The sequence below is a fragment of the Scyliorhinus torazame genome, chromosome 5, assembly GCF_047496885.1.
Source record: "Scyliorhinus torazame isolate Kashiwa2021f chromosome 5, sScyTor2.1, whole genome shotgun sequence".
Lineage (NCBI taxonomy): Eukaryota > Metazoa > Chordata > Chondrichthyes > Carcharhiniformes > Scyliorhinidae > Scyliorhinus > Scyliorhinus torazame.
The window spans coordinates 316,476,018-316,501,958 of NC_092711.1; the positions used below are offsets into that span (position 1 = coordinate 316,476,018).

Sequence of the window (25,941 nt, forward strand, 5' to 3'; positions counted from 1 at the left end):
CAGTTCTCAATGAGTTTGACTCTCTGCTAATCCAAATGTCGTGTTCTGGGCGAGGCGTTTTCAGAACCCCAAAATGTATCATGGAGTTCAACCAACCTCCCCCTTTAATGGATTTGTTGCTTTTCCAAAAACTCGGCTTTTCCCCTAGGTGTGGGATTACAATTATGGACACGTGGGTTTTTAAACACAAAACACTGTTTATTCCATGAACTCAACTTAACATCTTAAAAAAACATTGGATCTCTTAACACCCCTCACTTCAAAGATAACTCAGAAAATATTGCAACAGTAAATAACTCCTTAAACTGTTCCTTCAAACTTCCAAGAGACTTAACACCTTTAAACAGTATCACATCAGGTTAAAGGATATATATATTTATGAGTTTAAATCACCCAAATGATCCAGAGATGGTCTTTTATGGCAGAGGTCACAGCAACTCCAGCTCACTGCAAAACAAGCTGCTTTTCAAACTTGCAGCTCTCTGGAAACACAAAGACAGATACACACACTGTTTTTTTAAACTGAAACTAAAAATCTGCAAAATGGCTGAACTGAGCTGAGCTCCACCCACTCCATGACATCACTGTTTTCTTAAAGTTACATTGCTCAAACATCCATGTCTTAAAGGTACCCTCACATGACAGTATTAACTCAGTCTAACTGAACCAGCCTTGCTCTAAGCCACGTGCTGGGGTGTGATGCTGAGGATACACCCTGTCTCACTCTGTCGATGTTGGTCTGTGGAAAGAGGCGGGGTGTGAGTGCCTCATCCCTTTTATAGTGAGATACCACCCCTGAATATCCTGACTGCTCATTGGTCGTGTCCTATTCTATGTGTTCATTAGCTGCATGTTTGCTTATCGTGACAGAGGGTTTGGACATTGGTGGGGCAACCATCGAGGAGTCAGAGGGACGGCATTAGTGGGGCAGACATCGAGGGAGTAGGGGGACAGACATCGGGAGGAGGGGTTGGACATCAGGGGGAAGACATCAGGGGTGGTGAGAGGTGGTCTGACATCGGGAGGGGTGAGGAGGTCGGACAGCGGATGGGTAGGACCATCCAGGTGCTGGGGGTCGATTGGCCTGGTGGTGGTCATAGTTGTGTGGGGTGAGTGGATTGGGGTGGTGGGGGGGGCGGGGGGGGGGTTGGTGAGCAGGAGGTGGGGATGTGGCTCAGTTGGGTCAGGAGGTGGACCCGGGACAGTTGGAGTGGTGTGGCCCATGAGGGATAGGGCGGATCTGCTCCAGTCGGGTCGAGTCGGGTTGGGTCAGGAATGAGAGTTGGGCCCATGGATGGTGGTGCGGTGGGGGGGCGCGGGGGTGAATCTTTTGGGGGCTGTAAGTGTGTGGGGATTCCCCTGCGGGGATCGTTCTGTGTGTATAAATTAGTTGGCTTGAAAAAGAAGAGATTTCACATTTTCAAACTTTTTGGGAGTAACTATTAATGTAACATTTAAATAGCTTTATCAGATAGTTCCAGCACAGCACAATTGGCCAGGGGAAGTTACCTCTTCGGGAAAATTGCTGTGCAAGAAAAAATGTTTATTCGGGAATTTCTGGCAGGGAATTCCCTCAAGTCCGACACTGGGGAAATCCGGACGTTATGGCCCATCAATGATTCCAGAACCTGAGGTTCAGTAACTTCACATTCTCCATTCCCCAGATAGCGGCTGGAAATTTCACCTTCCTTCATCCTTTTCACACAAGGGTCTATTTCCAGGGCAGCGATGGTAAGACCCAAGCACATCTGAAAGACATCTCACTGGATATTAGTTTGGATTACTTTTTTCAGACATTTGGGGCAGGATTCTCCGCCGGCGTGTTTCTCTGTTTTGCCGGTGCCCGGGGGTTTCCCGACAGCGTGGGAAATTCCATTGGCCGGCCGCGTAACGGAGAATCCCGCCGGCAGGTCGGGGCAGAAATGTAGCAAGGCGGGGCTGAGAATTTAGCCCTTGGACTTTGCATATGCTAGTGAAGGGCCTTGTGCACATTTTCGAACCCTCACATAGAAAGTGGGCTATCCCGAGTGACAAAGGCATGGGATCTGCTCCACTCGGGTTCTGCAGGCATGGCAAGCAGACAAGAGGAACTGGAGGTATTCTCCTGCCTTCACGTCACCTCTGGAGGACCCAAACAGCCTGCAATTGGCTTCTTCCCTTCCTCCCCTATTGCTCTGACCAGCAATGCACCCCAACCCCCTCCCCACTCCCAGCCACCCCGGACTTAACCTCCAGGTTTCCACAAAGGGCTTGACATTCAACCTTGTGAACTGGATGAGCTGAGGGGGAAGGTGTGATGTTAAGGAAGTCCATGACCCACAGTTGCCGTAAATAGGATGTAGTCAGGGGGCCAGTTGGAAGCATCAGGAAGATTTTCTCCATTGGGACAAAACAAACAGTTACAGGTTACGACGGAAAGCTGGACTGGGCATGTGAGAGACTTAGTAAATTCAAAGCACAGACCTAAATTAGGAGATAGTCACGGTGTAGATGTACGGTTTGATCGTTATTCGTCAAGATCATCGAGCTTTAAGATGCCTTGAGAGATGCTGAGGGGTGATCCAATAAAGGTCTTTAAAAGGCCGACAGGTTTGATAGAATAGCTGTTGAGAAAGTAGGAGCCATCAATATACATTATCCACCAAGAAATCGATTCACAAATTCACAAGAAACATCTTAACTCACAGAGGTGTGAGAATGTGGAACTTGCTGTTGAGGTGAATATCGTAGCTGTGTATAAATGGAAACTAGGGGCGCAATTTTTTAAAATTTGTTCCTGGGATGTAGGTGGCACCGGCTGTGCCCATCCCTAATTGCCCTTGAGGGGGCAGGTAAGAGTCAACCACATTGCTGTGGATCTGGAGTTACATGTAGGCCAGACCAGGTAAGGATGGCAGATTTCCTTCCCTAAAGGACATGAGTGAACCAGATGGGTTTTTACAACAATCGACAATGGTTTCATGGTCATTATTAAGTGCCTAATTCCAAATATTTATTGAATTCAAATCTCACCATCTGCAGTGGCGGGATTTGAACTATTCCGCAAAGTATTCCTCTGTGTCTCTGGTTTTCTAGTCCAGTGACAATGCCACAACCCCACCGCCTCCCCCGAAAGTTAGATTTAATGTGCAAAAAACATGTCCAGTTTTGGGCACGTATGGCGAGATCCACCTGGGTGCCTAAAATGCCGAGAAAAAGCACGCTATCAAATTGGACTCTTGTTTTTTCTGGCTTCGTTAAGGAAAGCCCACCTTGGCCGCACTTACCGAAGATAGTGGCGTCATTTGTAAATGCTACCCCGACCTCTCGACCCCCCCACAGACACCACACCTGTGGCCTGCGGACTCCCCCACTGCCCAAACTTACCTCTTAGGGGATCCTCGAGCCCCCCCCCCCCCCCCACCCTTCACCCGACCTCTTAAGGGCAGGGCACACCCCCAGGCCCAATTCCTGGAGAGGGCAAACTGGCACCTGGGCACCTGGGCACTTTGGCACTGCCAGCCTGGCACCCTGGTAGTGCCCCTGTCAGCACCCATGGCAGTGTCTTGCCCGGGTACATGGGTGACAGTGCCAAAGTGCCAATATGCCAGTCTGTCAGTGCAAAGGTGGCAAAGGAGTGCTAGGCTACCGTCCTGCCCAGAGCCCGCCAACCCCGAGGGCCTTTGATGGCCTCTCACGAGATTTAGCGGCCTCATCGCATCTCCGAATCGGGCGCGACAAGGCCATTCGATCGCTCCCTCCATAAACACGTGGAGGAAATGATTGGAGAGATACATTGAGGCTCATGTGGAGCAGCAACATCAACGTGGACCATTGAGGCTGACTGGCCTAGTTCTGTTCTCTAAATGCCACAGAAAGAAGTCAACCTTCCCTCTGGAAAGCTCACAGATTCACTGGGGTGAAGTGGACTGCACAGAGAGAATCAGGGGAGTACATGAGATAGACGGGGCATGGCATAGATGGAGGGCTAGCTTTGATGTCCTCTGAAATGCTTAATTGTGTTGCACACTTGTAACAAATCTATAGTTGCTTGCTACTCTGAAGTATTTGATTTGAGCTGGAGGAATTTTGGAGCAAGTGAATGGCTGTCACATAGGGATAACTTTATTAAGTTCCTGACATGATTTGTATAGACAAAACAGAAGGCTTAGAGGACATCAGCAGACAGTAAAGGGACTGTTCTTGTTCTTGATTACATTTGAAAGAAGATTACATTTGAAAGGCAGAGACCAGGATTATTGAGCTCGCAACAGCATAACCTCTGAAGGAGACAGTGCCTAGCCACGTGAAAACTGATTTGGGGTACAGTTCCTCGACTGAAGTCAGCACTGGGAGATAGGGACATTTATAGTTCAGTCATGGAAAATAAGTGCTAAACAGGACATGCACACCACTCTCTTATTAAGTCATAGAATGTTTCAGGATTAAAACAGATCCCTTAGCTCATTGAATCTCCATAAATGACTTAATCTAAACCCACCCTCCTGCTCACTCATCACACACTTTCATTTAGTTCTTCTTAAAATATCTTATTTCATTCTGAAGGATTTTATAGATCCTACTTCAGTATTAACAACTAACATTTTGTCTAACATACATAATCTCCCTCATACCCTCTGGAAACCTCTCAGTATAAACTGTCCTTACATTATGATGGTTGGCCACTGAAACTTTTCCTCTCCCATGGCCTCTCTATTTCCTGGTTTACTTCGGAGAAGGAGCCAAGTCCAGCCACTTCTGTGTATCTCTCAGGCCCTACACCCTCCTGCCCAGCCTTACATCCTTCTGTCCCCACAAGCAAATGAGCCGCATGAGGAACCTAGTTGACCCTGAATCTGCATTTGGTAGTGTGAAGTTTCATTGGCAATGATCCTGATTCTGTCGAGCATGAGACAAAGATGTTCTTGCACGGTACGACCACAAACCAGAATGTCATCAACAATAATCTCTCAAGGTTGGCCAGCAAAGTGTTGCTCCTTACACCGCTGGAAGGCCTTGCTGCCAGTGGAGATCCCGTAGGGGATACGAAGAAATAACATCTGCCCACCTGAGACATGGCTTGTAAGTTTCAACAAACCTTAATCGAGCGCGATCTGTCAGAAATCATATTTTGCATCCAAGATGTTAAAAACCTTGGCATTTGGCATGCTTGCGGTCACATGTTCCACGATGCTCATAGGGTGATGAGGCCTGAGCAGCACCTTGTTCAAGTGCACTGGGCCAATGCATATCGTAACCGAGCCAACTTTCTGTAGCCTTGCCTAATGCTCATTGACTACTTTCTGCTTCATGGCTACGAATACTCTTCTTGGAGCACAAAGTGTGGGTGGTCGTGAGTCATCTCGTCTCAAGTGGTGTACAGCTGGCAACTTACCAATGACGTTGCAGTTGAAAAGGTCTTTGTACTCTCTTATTTCTGAATTATTGATAGTGCCCCCATCCCTGTCCTGCCATTATATTGAATTCTGACTGCTCTCCCACAAAGTGTACGTGGCAGGCAGAATTCACAGAACCCGCCAGAGGAACTCAGGTGAGTGCATCGCTCTGAGGGGGAGAGGTCCCTGAGCATGGTCCCCGAGAATGGAAAATCCCACCTCTGGTCGTCGTCTATATCACTGCGGTCATATTTATTTTCCAGATTTATTGATTGCATTTAAATTCCACCAGCTGCCGTGGTGAGATTTGAACCCGTGCCCCAGAGCAGTGATCTGGACTTCTGGGTTACTGGTCCAGTGACATTACCCCTCCACCACTGCCTTCCCCTAAATGCTGTCAATGAGACAATAGTGGATTCTTGAATTTGTGAATCTCAGAACAATCTGATTGAGGAGTTTGAGCCTGATATGAAAAACTGTGACAATAAGATTATATGAGATTGTTGTTGAAGTTGTTCTCTGCTATCCAGTTGGTGCAGCTTTCTGTTTTACGTGGGAGGTATATTTAGCTGTCGATTTGTCCCTGTGCCAGTGGTGGCTATCAGCGAGCAGACTGGTTGAAATTATAATTCACATCATTAATGCATGTTGCAGAAACATTGGTGAAGGAGTTACTTCCCCAGTGTTTATTTGGAAGGTAAACTGTTAATTTGTTTTTCTATCCTGATATTAAAAAAAATGTAACATATTCAAACTGCAGTAATGGCTGTAACCACCAGAATAACAGAGTGACAATGACTGACGTAATTTGAGGAACCCTGTTTAAGTAGCACTAACACAGGCTGCAGCAGTTCAGGGTGAAGCCCAACCTTCACCTTTTCAAGGGGGACAGGCAACAAATGTCCCTGTTTCCTCCGGGTGCTCCGCTTTCCTCCCACAAGTCCCGAAAGACGTGCTTGTTACGTAATTTGGACATTCTGAATTCTCCCTCAGTGTACCCGAACAGGCGACTGAATGTGGCGACTAGGGGCTTTTCACAGTAACTTCATTGCAGTGTTAATGTAAGCCTACTTGTGACACTAATAAATATTATGGGTGGCACGGTGGCACAATGGTTGGCACTGCTGCCTCCCAGCTCCAGGGTCCCAGGTTCAATTTTGGCCTCAGGTGACTGTCTGTGCGGAGTCTGCACGTTCTCCCCGTGTCTGCGTGGGTTTCCTCCGGGTGCTCCGGTTTCCTCCCACAGTCCAAAGATGTGCGGGTTAGGTGGATGGGCCATGATAAATTGCCCTTAGTGTCCAAAGGTTAGGTGGTGTTACTGGGTTACAGGATAGGATGGAGGCGTGGGCTTGGGTAGGGTGCTCTTACCAAAGGTCAGTGCAGACTCGATGGGCCAAGTGGCCTTCTTCTCCGCTGTAAATTCTATGAAGTGGCACCTTACGTTCACGGGCTGTATTCTCCTCCGCCCGCCGCTGATAACGGAGTACCGGATGTGGTAGAGAATCCAGCCAGGGAAGAACAGCGCCGATACATTTCCGATGTTCCGGTCTCCCATTCATGGCAGCATCGAGGTTCACGCCCGTGCGAGGTTGACCCATTTGCATCCTATTAATGGGCTGGGCACGGATTCTCCATGCCTCCATCATTCCCCGGTCCTCTGGCCCGGGATTCACGTGGGGCGGTGGTGGCGTAGTGGTATTGTCACTGGACTGGCAATACTCTGGGGTCACGGGTTCAAATCCCACCACTGCAGATGGTGACATTTGCTTTCAATAAAAATCTGGAATTAAACGTCTAATGATGACTATGAAACCATTGTCGATTGTCGTAAAAAATTATCTGATTCACTAACGTCCTTGAGGGAAGGAAATCTGTGGGCGACTCCTAACTGCCCCCTGAAGGGCAATTAGGGTAGGACACTAAATGCTGCCAATACCCACATCCCATGAATGAATTTTAAAAAAATTCCCAGCATGGCCCTGGCGTGGTGGACCTCCTGGTGGGCTAAAGACTCCCACTCCCACCTGACCTCCCCCATAACAGAGCCCTCTGCCTGGAAGCCATAGGGTGGTCCAGACAGTGACAGTGAAAAAGATCACTGCTTTAAAACTCACCTGTGCCCTACACCTGCTGACTCAGGCAGAGAAAGCAACAGCTGTAAATTCCTAGAAAGCGCCAGGCACTTGCGATTCTGGCCTTGAGTTTGCACATTCTCCCCATGTCTGCGTGGGTTATCTCCAGGTGCTCTCATCATCTCTCTCTGGTGTAAATCACCTCAAATCTTTGACCAGCAAGGCTTTCATTCACATCAATGAGAAATTGCTTTCACAAGGCTGTGATTGACAGCTTGCACTCTGCCAGCTGTCTGGACAGTTCAATTTAATTTCCCTTCATGCATGAATGGATCTCACGAACCCTGCTGTGTGACTAACCGCAATGTTTATAAACATCGAGCTGTGATTAACAGCTCCTGCACCACTTCAAAACCAGTAAAGTGCTTTCTGCAGAGAAAAAGAGGAAGTGGGAGCATTTTACTGTCAGGCAGCCCACTTGCCCTTAAGCCACATTCTGCCTCCGCCGCTATTTTACCCATGGCAGGGTGAGCAGTAGGAAAGGAGGCCTGCCAGGCAACTTTCACTGTACAGGCAGCTACCGAGCAAGCAAGGGGGAGCACTTGCTTTGAGGGGCCCCCTGTGCCCATCAGAGGCTCTTCCAAATATGTTGTACCTCCATTTAAATCTCCCACCGCCAGCCTCTTAAATGTACCCATCCAACCCCCTCCTTCTTGGATCTGCCAGCCAGACCCATCCAGAATCCCAGTCTTACCTTTAAGTCCGGGTTCCACCACTTCTGCTACCTTGGGGACTGTCTGTTTCTCCAGCGATGGCCCCTGTTCAATGCTGACGCTTCAGGGACTATAGAGCTACCGGCCAATCAGATTGGTTCGTTGCTTTCTAGGGAGTGGAACTTCTTCCAAAATGCGGATGGAAATCCTCTGAAAGAATTAAGGCTGATCCCAGTGTAACATCACTGTCAGGCAGATTGGCTTCAGATGGGCGGACAGCCATTGGGTGCGGTGTACCCCACCCTGTAAAATCCAGTCCATAGGTTCTGTCAGATGCAATTAGGAGCACTGAGTTTAATATTTCTTTAAAACGTCACCGTCAGTGCGGTATTCCCTCAGTACTGCATTGGGAGTGTTAGCCTGAATGATAGGCTCAGGTGGATTATGAACCCACCATCTGCAGACGAGTGCGACCCCTTGGCTGATACAGTGGCCGGGATTCTTCGACCCTTCGCACCAAAATCGTGCTTGGCGCGGGGGCGGAGATTGGGGCGCCTGACCCGCGATCAAGTCTGACGCCGGGACACGATTCTCCGGCCAGTCACGCGTGTGCGGTCAAGGCAGGGCCGGTCGAGGGCCGTTGAAAGAGGCCCCCGTGGCGATTCTCCACGGTCAACCGGCCGAGTTCCCGCCGGCGTGGTTGACATTTGGTTCAACCCGGCGGGAGCTCGGCCTCGTGGCTGCGGTGGCCGTCCTGGTGAGGGACGAGGGGATCAGTCTCCGGGGGGGGGGGGGGTCCTCCAGGATGGCCAGGCCCCTGATCGGGGGTCACCGATCAGCGGGTGTGCGCGATCTGCCTTTACCGCGCCGGCCCGCTGTGTGGATCCACCATGTCGCGCGGAGCTGGCGCGGAAGCGGCCGCCGTGTGCATGCGCGGACCCGCGGCCGGCAGTGCAGGGCCACGTATCGGCAGCCGGAACTGCGTGGAGCACTCCGGCACTGAGCTGGCCCCCTGTGGCTGTGGGCCACGGAATCGCTGGGCAAAAGCGCCCGTTGACGCTGGCATGAAACACTCCGGTGTTTACGCCGGCGTCAACACTTAACCGCCGTTTTGAAAAATCCCGGCCAATATCTTTCATGCACGTCCATATGACCATGGGACTCCTGCAATGCAGCAAAACGCCATTCGACCCATCGAGTCTGCACCAACCCTTTGGAAGAACATCCTAGCAAGGCCCACTCCCTCACCCTATCCCCGTAACCCCACATAACCTGTACACCCTTGGACGCTAAGGGGCAATCTATCATGGCCAATCCACCTAACCTGCACATCGTTGGACTGTGGGAGGAAACCGGAGCACCCGGAGGAAACCCACGCAGACACGGGGAGAACGTGCTTACTCCACACAGACAGTAACCCAAGCCGGGAATCGTATCCGGGACCCTGGAGCTGTGAGGTAGCAGGGCGAACCACTGATACATCAAGATTTACAATGGCAAACAATAAAGATACTGATACAAATCATTCAGTAGCTTTATTTTCAGACAATTTTAAATCTATAGAGTAACAGCTATGATCCAATTCCATTGTCACCATGACAACAAGTAGCATTTATTTCACGCCTTTAAAGCAGTGAAATGCCAAAGATGTTTCAGAGCAGCATTATCAAACAAAATTTGACAAGCAGCGGCATTAGGAGAAATCAGGTAGATGACAAACTTGTCAATATACGTACATATACATATACATATACATATACACCACCATATACACATATGGTGGAGCCTATTCCACCATTTCATGAAAACATGGCTGACCTGATTGCAATCTCAATGCCACTGACCTAACACCCATAATACCCTTTGACACCTCCAGTAATCAAAAATCTATCTACCTCTGCCTTAAGAAATTCCTTTGCCCAGAGTGGTTAGCCTGCAGAATGCACTACCACAGGAAATAGCTGTGTGTTTTCAAGGAGTTAGACATAGCTCTTGGGGCAAAGGAGATCAAAGGATATGGGGTGGAAGGTGAGCACAGGTTATTGAGTTGGATGATTAGACATGATCATAATGAATGGCGGAGCAGACTCAAAGGGCCGAATGCCCTGTTCCTGGTCAAATTTGTTAAAGGATATTGTTAAACTGGAAAGAGTGCAATAGAGATTTGCGAGGATGCTACCAGGATTTCATGTCTGAGTTATAACGAGAGGCTGGATAGGCTGGAACGTTTTTTCCCTGGAGCGTAGGAGGCTTAGGGCTGATCTTATAGAGGTCTTATAGACGCGCGACAACGCAGAATCGCCGAGCAGAAACTTATAGTACGGCCTCAACCGGGACCTTGGATTCATGTCGCATTGCATTCACCTCCCACCATCTGGCCTGGGCTTGCAAAATCCTACCAACTGGCCTGGCTTGAGACAATTTACACCTTTTTAACCTGTGATTATCCCTCTCTCCAGTTGCTCCGTCTGGATCTGTAAAGACTTAATTACCAGCAAAGAGTCACATTCAAAGTATCGTCTTGCATCATTGGCTTTTTCTATATAAATGTTTCTGGAACCCACCACTTCATTCACCTGAGGAAGGAGCTGTGCTCCGAAAGCTAGTGACTCGAAACAAACCTGTTGGACTTCAACTGGCTGTTGTAAGACTTCTTACTGTGCTCACCCCAGTCCAACACCGGCATCTCCACATCATTAAATAATGAGGGGCACAGATCAGGTAGATAGTCGACATCTTGTCTCAAAGGTAGAGGAGTCTAGAACTAGAGGGCATAGGTTTAAGGTGAGAGGGGAGAGATACTAAAGAGACCAGAAGGGAAATTTCTTCACACAGAGGGTTGTGAGCATCTGGAATGTGCTTCCAGAGGCAGTGGTAGAATGGTGTCCTTTGGAAAGCAGTTAGACAGTTACATGGGCAGGGTGGATATAGAGGGATATGGGCCAAGTGCGGGCAAGTGGGACTAGCTTTGTGACAGAAACTGGGTGGTATGGACAAGCTGGGCGGAAGGGCCTGTTTCCATGCTGTAAACATTTATCTATGACTCTATTTCTTTGTTCATTCAATGACCCTGCCTCTACCATGCTCTGAGGATGATGTACAACCACCCAAGAGGTAAAAGGTCTCCTTGTTTCCATCTTAAATTGGGCTGGATTTGCCATCGGCGGGATCCTCCGCTCCGCCAGGAGCGCACTCACGCCGATTTACCCAGGTGTGGGGGTGCACACAGTGGGTCACCCCATTGGCCGGCAGCCTGGATGGAAATGGGGACCACTACCTCGAAAATGTATGAAGGTACTTAAGGGAAGAGGGAAGTGGTTGTGTTGCCCCATTAAGGAGGCGAGCTCCACTGAACGTGGGAGTACGCATACCCCAGCCAATCGGGAGTTTGCAGGGGGCCCTGAAAGCAGGACCCCCGGGCAGTGTGATCCAGGGAGCTGAAGTGTAAAGACAAGAGGCGGGATTGTCCGCAGCCACACGTCGAAATCGTGTTTGGCGTGGGGGCGGAGAATCAATGTTCACGCGGGAACCGTGGGCAGCGCCGCTCCCGCGATTCTCCGGTCCCTGGAATATCACACTCGCGCGGATTACACGGCACGGCTGGAGGAGCCATTGACAGCCCCCCCCCCCACCCCCCCACCCCCCACCCCCCAGCGATTCTCCGGGCAAAACTGGCCGAGTACCCGACGGCGTATTCTAACCACTCAGTCTGCAGCCGCCCTGGTTGGGGGTGGGAAGATCGAGCCCCAGGGGGGGGCCTCATGGGCGGCAGGGGCAGCGATTGGCTCGGATCCGTGGGCACGTGCCATCTCGGGGGGGTCTTACATTGTCGATGTCGGTCCGAGTCCGCCATGGCGTAAGGTGTGGCTGCCGTAGGCGGACTCCCGACTAGAAGTGCGAGGGCTGTGAGAAGCACTCCGGGCCATGCCAGCCCTCTGCAGGTGGGGGAATTGCTGTAAATTATTATATGGAATGTCTGGTGTGAAACGCCAGCGTTTTTCGCTGGCATGGGAACATAGCCCCATTTTCCTGTTTCCGAACTGCCTTTGCCTTTTTATTTACTACTGGGAGCCTGTATCTCAAGCTGCCACATCTACTTCAATATGATTCAATGCGCAACTTAAGCAAGAACTGTTTCATTTGATTTCGAATTCAAATCTGATTTTAAAGACCTGGGTGAGATTTAAATCCACAACATTCTGCCTGAGACACAGAGGGAGGAATCTTCCCGATCCCGCTCGGGTAAGCTTGATTCAGGCGGGATGCAGAACCACGTAGGATGGGAGGGATTTGGGTCAGCGTCAAAGAGAAATTGGACAGGAGAAATCTCAATCCATTGCGATGTGCCGAGTGACTGAAGCCTCAATTATAATGAAGTCAAACGCAAAATGTGTGTCAGAGGTGCTCACTCTTCCAAATTCTTTCATGTGGCAGGACATGCAGAAGTCTGAGAACTCGCACGAACAGACTCAAAAACAGCTTCTTCCCCGCTGTTACCAGACTCCTAAATGACCCTCTTATGGACTGACCTCATTAACACTACACCCTGTATGCTTCATCCGATGCCGGTGCTTATGTAGTTACATTGCGTATCTTGTGTTGCCCTATTATGTATTTTCTTTTCTTCCCTTTTCTTCCCATGTACTTAATGATCTGTTGAGCTGCTCGCAGAAAAATACTTTTCACTGTACCTCGGTACACGTGACAAAAAACAAAATCCAAATCCAAATATGTGTGCACCTCTGGAAGGGATGTTGAGGTAATGATAATATCACTAGACTAGTAATACAGCCGGTGGAATTTAATAAATTGCTAATAATGATTAATTAATTAGTAATTGATTAATAATTGTAGTTACTTGGCAGTATAAAACTTGAGTATTGCATAAAAAAGATGTTTTGTCGAAACTTTTCAACTTGCACTCTTCAGCACAATCACACGAATGCTAATGTCAGCGGAAATAACAACTTTATACTGCACGAGAAGAAGGTGCTGATTGGTTGGCAGTCCTCTTTCTCCGCTGACATTGGTATTCTGGTAATTGTCCTTATAAATGCAAGATGAAAATGTTCAACAAAATGACTGTTTCAATCAAATGATAATGGTTATTCAAAATAATGAATAAAATCTGCAATTAAAAGCTAGACTCAATGATCGTGTCCATGAAACTATCATAGAATTGTCATTAAAAAAAATCCATCTGGTTTAACAATGCCTTTAAGGTGAGGAAGTCTGTCATCTCGGGATTGCTACCAGTGCCACGTACGTGGTCGTCAGAGTTTGAATGCCAAGATAGACAGGATGAATGTATGGCTTGAGAGACGGTGCAGGAGGGAGGGATTCAGATTTTTGGGACATTGGAACCGGTTCTGGGAGAGGTGGGACCATTACAAATTGGACGGTCTACACCGGGGCAGGACTGGAACCAATGTCCTAGGGGGGGCTGTTTGCTAGCACTGTTGGGGAGGGTTTAAACTAATATGCCAGGGGGAATGGAACCTATGTAAGAAATTAGAGAAAGAGGGAGTAAGGACAAAAACAAAAAATAGAAAAGGGAATAAAAAAAGTGGCAGGCAAAGAAACCAAGGGCAAAACTAAAACAGGGCAAAAGAGAACAATATTGGGAGCAAGCCAAACATTGTGAAAAAGACAAACTTAAAGGCTCTGTGCCTGAATGTATGGAGCATTTGCATTAAAGTGGATGAATTAATCGCGCAGATAGATATAAATAGGTACAATATAATTTGGATTACGGAGACATGGCTGCAAGGTGACCAGGGATAGGAACTGAATGTCCCAGGGTATTCAGTATTTAGGAAGGCCAGGCATAAAAGAAAAGGTGGTGGTGTGGCACTGCTGGTTAAAGAGGAAATTAACACAATAGTGAGAAAGGATATTAGCTCTGACAATGTGGAATCTGTATGGGTAGAGTTGAGATATACCAAGAGGCAAAAAACATTAGTGGGCATCATATATTGACCCCCAAACTGCACTGCTGATGTTGGTAATGGCATTAAACAAGAAATTAGAGATGCATGTAATAAGGGGATATCGATGATCGTGGGTGATTTTAATCTGCACATAGATTGGGCAAATCAAATTAGCCACAATGCCGTAGAGGAGGAATTCCTAGAGTGTATACGGGATGGTTTTCTTGACCAATATGTGGAGGATCCAACGAGACAGCAAGCTATTGACTGGGTACTGTGTAATGAGAAGGCAATCATTGCCAATCTGGCTGTGCAAGACCCCTTGGGGATGTGTGACCACAACATGAAATAATTTTTTATCACGATGGAAAGTGAAGTAGTTGAGTCGGAGACGAGGGTGCTGAATCTTAATAAAGGAAACTATGAAGAGATGAGGTGTGAGTTGGCCTAGATAGATTGGGGAAAGTTACTTCAAGGGCTGACAGTGGATATACAATGGCAAACATTCAAGGAATGCATCGGGGAACTGCAGCAACTGTTCATTCCTGTCTGGCACAAAAGCAAAATGGGTCAGAGGGCCAATCCATGGTTTACAAAGGAAATTAGAAATAGTATCCGATCCAAGGAAGAATCATACAGATTGGCCAAGAAAAATAATAGGTCTGAGGATTGGGAACAGTTTAGAATTCAGCAAAGAAGGACGAAGATACTGATTAAGAAGGGGAAAGTACAGTACGAAAGGAAGCTTGCAGGGAACAAAAGACTGACACTAAGAGTTTCTATAGATATTTGAAGAGAAAGCGATTGGTAAAGACAAATGTGGCCCCCTACTGACAGAAACAGGGGAATGTATAATAAGGGACAAAGAAATGGCAGAGCAATTGAACACATACTTTGGTTCTGTCTTCACAAATGAGGACACAAATCAGATACCAGAAAACTGAAATGAAATGAAAATCGCTTGTCACAAGTAGGCTTCAAATGAAGTTATTGTAAAAAGCCCCTAGTCGCCACATTCCGGCGCCTGTTCTGGGAGGCTGGTACGGGAATTGAACCATGCTGCTAGCCTGCCTTGGTCTGCTTTAAAAGCCAGCAATTTAGCCCAGTGAGCTAAACCAGCTGAAAGCTTTAGTGAGAGGGAAGAACTGAGGGAGATCAGTATTAGGAGAGAAATGGTGCTGGGAAAATTGATGGGATTGAAGGCGGATAAATTTCCAGGGCCTGAGAATCTGCATCCCAGAGTGTTTAAGGAGGTGGCTCTGGAAATAGTGGATGCATTGGTGGTCATCCTCCAGGATTCTATAGACTCTGGAACTGTCCCTGCAGATTGGAGGGTAGCTAATGTCAGTCTAATATTCAAAAAGGGAGGTCGAGAGAAAACAGGGAATTATAGACCAGTAACCTAACATCGGTAGTGGGGAAAATACTTGAATCCTTTATCAAGTACTTTGTAGTGGAACATTTAGAAAGCAGTGGCAGGATCAGTCAGAGTTAGCGTGGATTTATGATGGGGAAATCATGCTTGGCAAATCTGTTGGAATTCTTTGAAGATGTAACCAGTACAGTTGACAAGGGGGAGCCAGTTGATGTGGTATATTTGGACTTTCAGAAGTTGTTTGACAAAGTCCCGCATAAGAGATTATTGTGCAAGCTTCAAGTTTATGGGATTGGGGGAAGTGTGTTGAGGTGGATAGAAAACTGATTGGCAAAGAGGAAACAAAGGGTCCTTTTCAAATTGGCAGGCAGTAACCAGTAGGGTGTCACAGGGATCAGTTCTGGGACCCCAGATATTCATAATATATATTAATGATTTAGATGAGGGAACAAAATGTAACACCACAAAGTTTGCAGAAGATACCAAGTTGGGTCGGAGGGTGAACTGTAAGTGACGAGGATGCAGAGATCCTACAGCATGACCTGGACAGGTTGGGTGAGTGGGAAAATCAATGGCAGATGCAGTATAACTTGGATAAGTGTGAGGTTATTCACTTTGAAAGCAAAAACAGGAAGGCAGATTAGTACCTGAATGATTGTAAATTGGGAGAGGGGAGTGTGAAGCAGGACTTGGGTGTCCTTGTGCACCAGTCACTGAAGTTAAGTATAGAGGTGCAGCAGGCGGTAAAGAAGGCTAATGGTATATTGGCCTTCATTGCAAGAAGTTTCGAGTACAGGAGCACGGATGTGTTGTTGCAATTATACATGACCTTGGTGAGGCCACACCTAGAATATTGTGGTCTCCTTCTCTGAGGAAGTGCAGCGAAGGTTTACCAGACTGATTCCAGAGATGGCGGGACTGTCACATGAAGATAGATTGTCTAGGTTCGGATTGTTCTCGCTGGAGTTCAGACGACTGAGGGAGGATCTCATAGAGACTTCTCAAATTCTAACAGGACGAGACAGGGTAGATGCAGGGAAGATGTTACCAATGATGGGTGTGTCCAGAACTAGGGGTCACAGTCTGAGGATTCAGGGTAAACCATTTTGGACATAGATGAGGAGACATTTCTTCACCCAAAGAGTGGTGAGCCTGTGGAATTCATTGCCACAGGAAGTAGTTGATGCTAAAACTTTGAATATATTCAAGAGGGGGCTGGATATAGCACTTAGGGGTGAATGGGATCAAAGGCTATGGGGAGAAAGCAGGATTAGGCTATTGAGTTGAATGATCAGCCATGATCGTGATGAATGGCGGAGCAGGCTCGAAGGGCCAAAAGGCCTCCTCCTGCTCCTATCTTCAATGTATCTCTCTATCTATGTATCTTCACCTGGTCTGGCCGATGTGTAATTCTATTCCCACACTAATTTGTTGGCCACTTAACTGGCCTATGAACTTGTCTCTCAAGCTACTTACTTCAAGGATATTTAGGGAAGGGGAACAGATGCTAGCCTTGTCAGTGATTTCACCGTGTCCTGAAAATTGCCTGATTACAGGGATATACTATTTTGATGTTGAGAAATACCCAATGACAGTGGAATTCAATGATTGCACCGGAATCCTGCTGAAACTCAACAAATACTTGCGATGCCATCAAAGTCTCAAAGTTTAAGTCTCAATGCATCATTAATTCATAAGTAAGACTGATGTAGAAAATCTAAAATGTAATAACAAAGAACAAAGAACAAAGAACAAAGAAATGTACAGCACAGGAACAGGCCCTTCGGCCCTCCAAGCCCGTGCCGACCATACTGCCCGACTAAACTACAATCTTCTACACTTCCTGGGTCCGTATCCTTCTATTCCCATCCTATTCATATATTTGTCAAGATGCCCCTTAAATGTCCCTATCGTCCCTGCCTCCACTACCTCCTCCGGTAGTGAGTTCCAGGCACCCACTACCCTCTGCGTAAAAAACTTGCCTCGTACATCTACTCTAAACTTTGCCCCTCTCACCTTAAACCTATGCCCCCTAGTAATTGACCCCTCTACCCTGGGGAAAAGCCTCTGACTATCCACTCTGTCTATGCCCCTCATAATTTTGCATACCTCTATCAGGTCGCCCCTCAACCTCCTTCGTTCCAGTGAGAACAAACCGAGTTTATTCAATCGCTCCTCATAGCTTATGCCCTCCATACCAGGCAACATTCTGGTAAATCTCTTCTGCACCCTCTCTAAAGCCTCCACATCCTTCTGGTAGTGTGGCGACCAGAATTGAACACTATACTCCAAGTGTGGCCTAACTAAGGTTCTATACAGCTGCAACATGACTTGCCAATTCTTATACTCAATGCCCCGGCCAATGAAGGCAAGCATGCCGTATGCCTTCTTGACTACCTTCTCCACCTGTGTAGCCCCTTTCAATGACCTGTGGACCTGTACTCCTAGATCTCTTTGACTTTCAATACTCTTGAGGGTTCTACCATTCACTGTATATTCCCTACCTGCATTAGCCCTTCCAAAATGCATTACCTCACATTTGTCCAGGTTAAACTCCATCTGCCATCTCTCCGCCCAAGTCTCCAGACAATCTAAATCCTGCTGTATCCTCAGACAGTCCTCATCGCTATCCGCAATTCCACCAACCTTTGTGTCGTCTGCAAACTTACTAATCAGACCAGTTACATTTTCCTCCAAATCATTTATATATACTACAAAGAGCAAAGGTCCCAGCACTGATCCCTGTGGAACACCACTGGTCACAGCCCTCCAATTAGAAAAGCATCCCTCCATTGCTACCCTCTGCCTTCTATGGCCTAGCCAGTTCTGTATCCACCTTGCCAGTTCACCCCTGATCCCGTGTGACTTCACCTTTTGTACTAGTCTACCATGAGGGACCTTGTCAAAGGCCTTACTGAAGTCCATATAGACAACATCTACTGCCCTACCTGCATCAATCATCCTAGTGACCTCCTCGAAAAACTCTATCAAGTTAGTGAGACACGACCTCCCCTTCACAAAACCGTGCTGCCTCTCACTAATACGTCCATTTGCTTCCAAATGGGAGTAGATCCTGTCTCGAAGAATTCTCTCCAGTAATTTCCCTACCACTGAAGTAAGGCTCACCGGCCTGTAGTTCCCGGGATTATCCCTGCCACCCTTCTTAAACAGAGGAACAACATTGGTTATTCTCCAGTCCTCCGGGACATCCCCTGAAGACAGCGAGGATCCAAAGATTTCTGTCAAGGCCTCAGCAATTTCCTCTCCAGCCTCCTTCAGTATTCTGGGGTAGATCCCATCCGGCCCTGGGGACTTATCTACCTTAATATTTTTTAAGACACCCAACACCTCGTCTTTTTGGATCACAATGTGACCCAGGCTATCTACACCCCCTTCTCCAGACTCAACATCTACCAATTCCTTCTCTTTGGTGAATACTGATGCAAAGTATTCATTTAGTACCTCGCCCATTTCCTCTGGCTCCACACATAGATTCCCTTGCCTATCCTTCAGTGGGCCAACCCTTTCCCTGGCTACCCTCTTGCTTTTTATGTAAGTGTAAAAAGCCTTGGGATTTTCCTTAACCCTATTTGCCAATGACTTTTCATGACCCCTTCTAGCCCTCCTGACTCCCTGCTTAAGTTCCTTCCTACTTTCCTTATATGCCACACAGGCTTCGTCTGTTCCCAGCCTTTTAGCCCTGACAAATGCCTCCTTTTTCTTTTTGACGAGGCCTACAATATCATTCGTCATCCAAGGTTCCCGAAAATTGCCGTATTTATCTTTCTTCCTCACAGGAACATGCCTGTCCTGTATTCCTATCAACTGACACTTGAAAGCCTCCCACATGTCAGATGTTGATTTGCCCTCAGTGTGGGTGCTCAATTGTGGGTGGTATTTGATGAACTAAATAACGAGAAACTGTCCAGTGGCCGGACACTCAGTCACCAGAGAACATGGATTTAAGATAACTGAAAATGGGCAGCGCGGTGGCGATGTGGTTAGGAATGCTGCCTCACAGCACCAGGGTCCCGGGTTCAACTGCGGCCTCGGGTGACTGCCTGTGCGGAGTATGCACTTTCTCCCCGTGTCTGCGTGGGTTTCCTCCGGGTGCTCCGGTTTCCTCCCACAGTCCAACAATGTGCAGGTTAGGTGGATTGGCCGTGATAAATTGCCCCTGTGTGTCTGAAAGGCTAGATGGAGTTAGTGGGTTACAGGGATAGGGTGGGAAGTGGGCCTAGGTCGGGCGCTCTTTCAAAGGGTCGCTGCGTACTCGATGGGCCGAATGGACTCCTTCTGCACTGTAAGGATTCCATGATCAAAAAAACCAGAGTGGGATATGAGGAGCATTTGTTTGCGAGATAGTGAAACACTGTGATCTGAATTCCATAACTGAAAAGGGCGGAGGGAGCACATTCAATGACAATTTTTCAAGGAAGTTGCACAAAAAGTTGAAAAGGCAAATATAAATGCAAGATTGTGGGGAAAGAGCAGGGAGTGAGACTAATTGGAAAGATCTTTTAAAGAGTCAGCGTGGGCAGGTTGAAGCGAACTTCAGTGTTGCATAATTCTACAATAATTCAGCCAAGAAAAGCTGACACCAACATTATACAGCCACAAAAACAAAATAAAATAAAAATGAAGTTTATTGTGTTAAAGAGCATGAGAGTCTATTTAATTTTTAGCACTTTCTTGTCATAAATAACCTAACAAAAACACCCATTGACAAATTGATGTCTTCCCTGCTTGCTTCTTATTTCCCAGCCCAGATGGCGCTGGGGGCATCCTCAAAGTGTGACACAAGATGCACTTTCACAAGACGTTCAGCAATAAAACAAGCAGGGCTGGTTATTTTAAGAGTGGCTAACCCATGGGTGCAATATACTTTCCCTCCATCTCTAAATAACTCCTTCTGCTGCTTTCCTTTCTTTCAAATCTCTCGTAATGCTGACTTGTCTTACTTTCTTCCTACCTTCGGCTAATGACTTCCCCGCTCTGTCTGCTGCAAGGATACGCTGTGGGCCACTTGGAAGCATTAACGATTATCTCACCTGAATGTTGGCCTCAGTGGGGCCTGGCTTCCAATTTATGAGTAACATAGTATTACAGAGCAAACTAGCCTGTGGATCCTGGTGAATCATTGATTCAAGAATGCTGTTGTCTGATGGATTCCACTCGCTGAATTATTCATGACTGCCAGGATGTTTGACCTCAGTAACTGGTATGTGGTTCATGTAATAATAATAATCTTTATTGCCACAAATAGGCTTACATTAACACTGCAATTAAGTTACTGTGAAAAGGCCCCATTCGCCACATTGCGACGCCTGTTCGGGTACATGGAGGGAGAATTCAGAATGTCCAATTCACCTAACAGCACGTCTTTCGGAACTTGTGGGAGGAAACCGGAGCACCCGGAGGAAACCCACGCAGACACGGGGAGAATGTACAGACTCCGCACAGACAGTGATCCAAGCCGGCAATCGAACCTGGGTCCCTGGCACTGGGAAGCAACAATGCTAACCACTGTGTTACCGTGCCACCCCTGGTCCGGTATGTTACTAAGATTGTTATTAAGATGTTATTAATGGTATGTTATTAAGATGCATAGGTGAAAGCCATTGTTTAATTAAGTACCTGTAAGTGTAAAGTGTAAAATCGTCATAGTTCCCAGATGATCATAGGCTGCTTTCCTCTTTAAGGGGGGAGAGCTATCTGGTGGTGCTTTAACCTGAGGATCACCATACCTCAGGCGAGGGGCAAGGTTGAAAAGATGGGGCCTTCATAAATAACCTCCTGTGAACCATGAATAACCTAGAGCACATATAAAGGGAGATGGCTGGGATGCTGGCATAGTTGGTAGGATACATACATGTGCAATGCTGCATTTTGTAGCATTTATTTCATAGAATTTACAGTGCAGAAGGAGGCCATTCGGCCCATCGAGTCTGCACCGGCTCTTGGAAAGAGCACCCTACCCAAGGTCCACACCTCCACCCTATCCCCATAACCCAGTAACCCCACCCAACACTAAGGGCAATTTTGGACACTAAGGGCAATTTAGCATGGCCAATCCACCTAACCTGCACATCTTTGGACTGTGGGAGGAAACCGGAGCACCCGGAGGAAACCCACGCACACACGGGGAGGATGTGCAGACTCCGCACAGACAGTGACCCAAGCCGGGAATCGAACCTGGGACCCTGGAGCTATGAAGCAATTGTGCTATCCACAATGCTACCGGGCTGCCCTTATCAAGAAGAGAATGGTATTAGTGTCTAGCTTCAAACTTTAGCGACAAGCTTGGGACTGAATTAACATGGCAGCAGATGCTGGTTGCCTGATGGTGAAAGTTGAAAACTAAGACGTTTTTTTCAAGCAGAAGGTTTTAATCCGAGTTACTTTTCTGAAAAATAAAATTGGCAAAGGCAGGTGTAAGGTATCAGGGTATGATTCCCCACCACTGCTCTCTGAATGACCAATGGGAAACTAGAATGGATGGATGGACTTGGGCTGCAGCTTTCGCATTGTCTGATTAATAATCAAAATCAGCAGAAAAACTTGGTTTGTTGTCCTATTACGTTTCATGGGTAAATTTCATCAGGAAAATGATCGAGTAAATGCTGAGAGGCATGGTCAGATCTGATGGATTTAGAAAGATGGACAGTTATTCCACAGACGAATATGTCACGGAGTTTACCAGACTATATCAAAGATTTTGGAAATTTAATGTGGTTTAGCACAGGGCCAAATCGCTGGCTTTGAAAGCAGACCAAGGCAGTCAGCAACACGGTTCAATTCCCGTACCAGCCTCCCCAAACAGGTGCCGGAATGTGGCGACTGGGAGCTTTTCACAGTAACTTCATTTGAAGCCCTACTTGTGACTTTAAGCGATTTTCATTTTCATTTCATTTCAAAATTCTTGGTCCAGTGCCTGCATTCGAATGGTTGGATTGTGCTTAAGTGCTGCACAAGGACAGGTTCCTGGTCTTAACCGGATTTTGATTCTCAGAGAGAGGTGTGTTTTTAGGTCACACTTAAAAAATATTCCTGAGAATATAATCATCTTCAGCAGCCTTCATGGTGTTAATGCGATATTTAGAGCTACCACCGAAAGTAGATACTCAATGATTGCAGACTTGCAAGATCATTAAGATGCATGGTAGAAGCATCATTATTACCAGCAACAGAAATGAGGATGGAGACATTTTTATTGGCAGATGACTGAATCAGAGTAACAATATCAGACAAATAAACCCTAGGGGCGTCGGGGAATTGTTGACAGGTGTTGCACATCTGTATTGCGAGGCGGCACATTGACGAAAACACAACAAAACGGTTCCTAAATGGGTATTGATACAATAACCATTACGGAGACAGAGGCTCGGATTTCCCAGCCGTTCCTGGTGGCACGATCTCCTGGTTCTGCCGAAGGTGACCCCCCCCCCCTTGGCGGCTTCCTCAACACCACGACTGGTGAGAAACGCAAACTGACTTCGCTGGGACCGAACGGGTGTGGCCGTAAAATCCCAGCCATGATTGCAAAGTGCCCGTCGCGCGACCCTGGATGTTCACGGGTGTAGAAGCAAGTTAAAGGAGGTTGGGTAGCTCGGTTAATAAAAGGTTCTCCGTTTCTGAGAATAGGTGTTGACGCCGGGCAGGATTCGTAGACTTCCACGACAGCAAAACTGGCACCGCACCCGGACCAATTCAGCAACTGTGGAGGGGTCATGTGGAACACAATTGATTCCAATGAAAAACGGTGCAGGATTCGCCAGGTCTGTGATTGACTCTCTGACAAGCTGCAACCGCATGTACACATTACACTCCCCACATACACTCATCCCAGACCACAAGATGGCACTGGTTGGCTGGAGCATGCCCTTCCAGCTGATGGGTCGGCTGGGGCATGAGGGCACCTAGGAGGGTGCCCTGGGGGGGACCCATACAACCTGTGGCCCTCAGTTCACAGTGGGAACTCAGTGGCATGCGCCGCTGCATGGCTGCCTTGCAGGCGGCAAGGGTGTTCCATGCCCGTCCATCCTGAATTCACAGCCCACCTCCAGGCTGCCCCTGCTACTCCCCCCAGCCTTGGCGGAAGCTCCCCGACCAGTGGCACGACTGTCAGCAAACTAGGGCGACGTTGGACACTTTTTGTAACCCCTCTCTCTCCCTCATCAGTCACAGTGCCAGTTTCATGATTTCCAAATTCAAAAGTGAACCTTGCCGTTGGGAATTTGGGCCAGCGGAAGCAGAGAATCGTGGAGGCCCCAGAGAATACTGGGTCAGGCTCGCTAATGATATGCCAACGGCGTTTACTGTACATGTGTTCTGGAACACATTGACACCGCTGTTGAGGCATTGGAAAACTGCAATTTGACGTGAATCAAAACTGATTCTCCGCCCAAACGTGTTTCCCAATTCCAGCATCAGCCAACAGAGAATCCCGTCCAGGATCTTGACAGTCGTGAAAAAGTATCTTGACTCAGAGGATAAAGATGTAGAATGAGTTTGGTTAGAGGTAAGAAACAGCAAAGGAAATAACTCACTGTTCCGAGCTATTCTTGACCCCCGGCAAATAGCTAGATTGCAAGACAAAGAGTAAATCAAGGAAAAATTGGGACTAGTAGGAAAGGTACTGCAATAATTGTGGGCAATTTTCATCTTGGTTCAGATTGAACAAATCAAATTGCCAAAGTGGCCATAAGAATGAGTTTGCAGAATGTATAAGGGACAGTTTCTGAGAGCAATGTATTCTCAACCAAGCAGGGAAGAGGCTAATTTAGATTTGGCAATGTGTAATAAGACAAGATTACTTTTGCTCTGATAGTAAAGTACGATGTAGGCAAGAGTGATCATAACACAATAGAATTTCACACACAGTTTGGGGCTGCGAAACCTGGGTCAGAAATTAATGTCCTCAACTCAAATAAAGATATGAGCACAGAATAGTCTCAAAAATAGCAGAAATATAGTTTAAAAGGTAATATGGTAGTTAAGCAGTGGAAGATGTTTAAGAAGATATTTCAAAACTCTCACTAAAGATATACTCTATCCAGAAAGAAATACTCTATAAGGAGGATTCACAATCCTTGAACTAAGTTATGTAGCCACCTGGGTTGGTCACTTCCCGACTTAAAATGGAGATCCGCAAAGAATGCAGGGAAATTCCGTCAAGCCAGGAAAAACTAGCAGGTGCAAAGTTCCCTGTGTACTAGAACTTGCATAAACCCAGACAGCACTGAAACCAACAGCCATCTGCATATTAATGAGCGATCCCGGGAACAATTGAAGCATTTAATGTGAATAAGACCAAGCCAGACTCCTCAGCGCCAGCAGGAGCCAAGACAAAGGAAGGCCAACGGACACTCAGGAACCGCCCAGTGATCAGGGCTCCAGTATTGGAGAAATCGATCCAAGTGATCGGAACCTAGTCCAATCACTTGGAACCATATACGGGGTCTACCCCGAACGGCGCGAAGCCCCTGGGGACTATAAAGTAGAGACCCCATGTTCAATTTGTCCTTCTTGGCAGGGTCTCTCAGCAGCGCGAAACAACCCTTGACAGTGACCTGCCTAGCTGCCGCATCAACCAAGTAAGTCTCCAGTCAACGCACGCTACGAGATAGGCGCTCCTAGCTACCAGTCCATACCAGCTTTGAATCCTGCAGACTCAGAATCGAACGAAAGGCCATTTGTTCCCCTGACCTGGTGGGCCAGTTCCAAAGCTAAGTATAGGCCTTCTAGTGTTAGAGATAGTATAGTAAGTAGGATTTTATGCATGAGTAGTGATTGACTGTGTATAATAAATGTGTTTTGATTTGAAACTTACTAACTGGTGCAGTGAGTTCTTGATCAGCACTTGAACTTGAACCTCGTGGTGGTATCATAAAGATACCTGGCGACTCGAGAGCAAAGGTTATAGAAACAGAGCAAATTAAGTAAAGACACAACGAGCAACATTTAAGAGCCAACCAAAATTTAGCAACAGTTAACAATGGTGTCAAATCAAAAGAAAAGGCATACAATACTGAATGTGACATGAAAATGATTGGGAACATTTTAGAAACTAGCAAAGCATGAGTAAAACCATAATAAAAAAGGAGATATTAGATTATGAGTGTAAACTGGGAGGAAATATATAACAAATACAAAGAATGTCTGCTAGTATATTAAAAGGGAGTTGCCAAAATAAATATTGGTCAATCAGAGGTAGACACTGGGGAGTTAATAATGGGAAACAAGGAAATGGCAGAGACTTTGAACAAGTTTCTTTTATCTGTCTTAACAGGAGATGACACTGAAAGCATTGCAACAATAGTGGAAAATTTGAGTCAAAAGGGGGGGGGGGAGAGGAACTTAAAACAATCACGATCACTCGAGAAAAAGTATGAAATGAAATGAAATGAAAATGAAAATCGCTTATTGTCACAAGAAGGCTTCAATTAAGTTACTGTGAAAAGCCCCTAGTCGCCA

The 25,941-nt window shown here is 47.0% G+C and overlaps 1 long non-coding RNA gene across 1 annotated transcript; it reads right to left on the minus strand.

Moving 5' to 3' along the window:
• Positions 1–233: 233 nt before the first annotated feature.
• On the minus strand, positions 234–8,441 carry LOC140422812 (uncharacterized). Its single transcript, XR_011947619.1, has 3 exons — positions 8,202–8,441; positions 2,464–2,603; positions 234–482 (listed from the first exon to the last, which is right to left on the minus strand). It is a non-coding gene; the product is annotated as an uncharacterized lncRNA (long non-coding RNA).
• Positions 8,442–25,941: the final 17,500 nt, after the last annotated feature.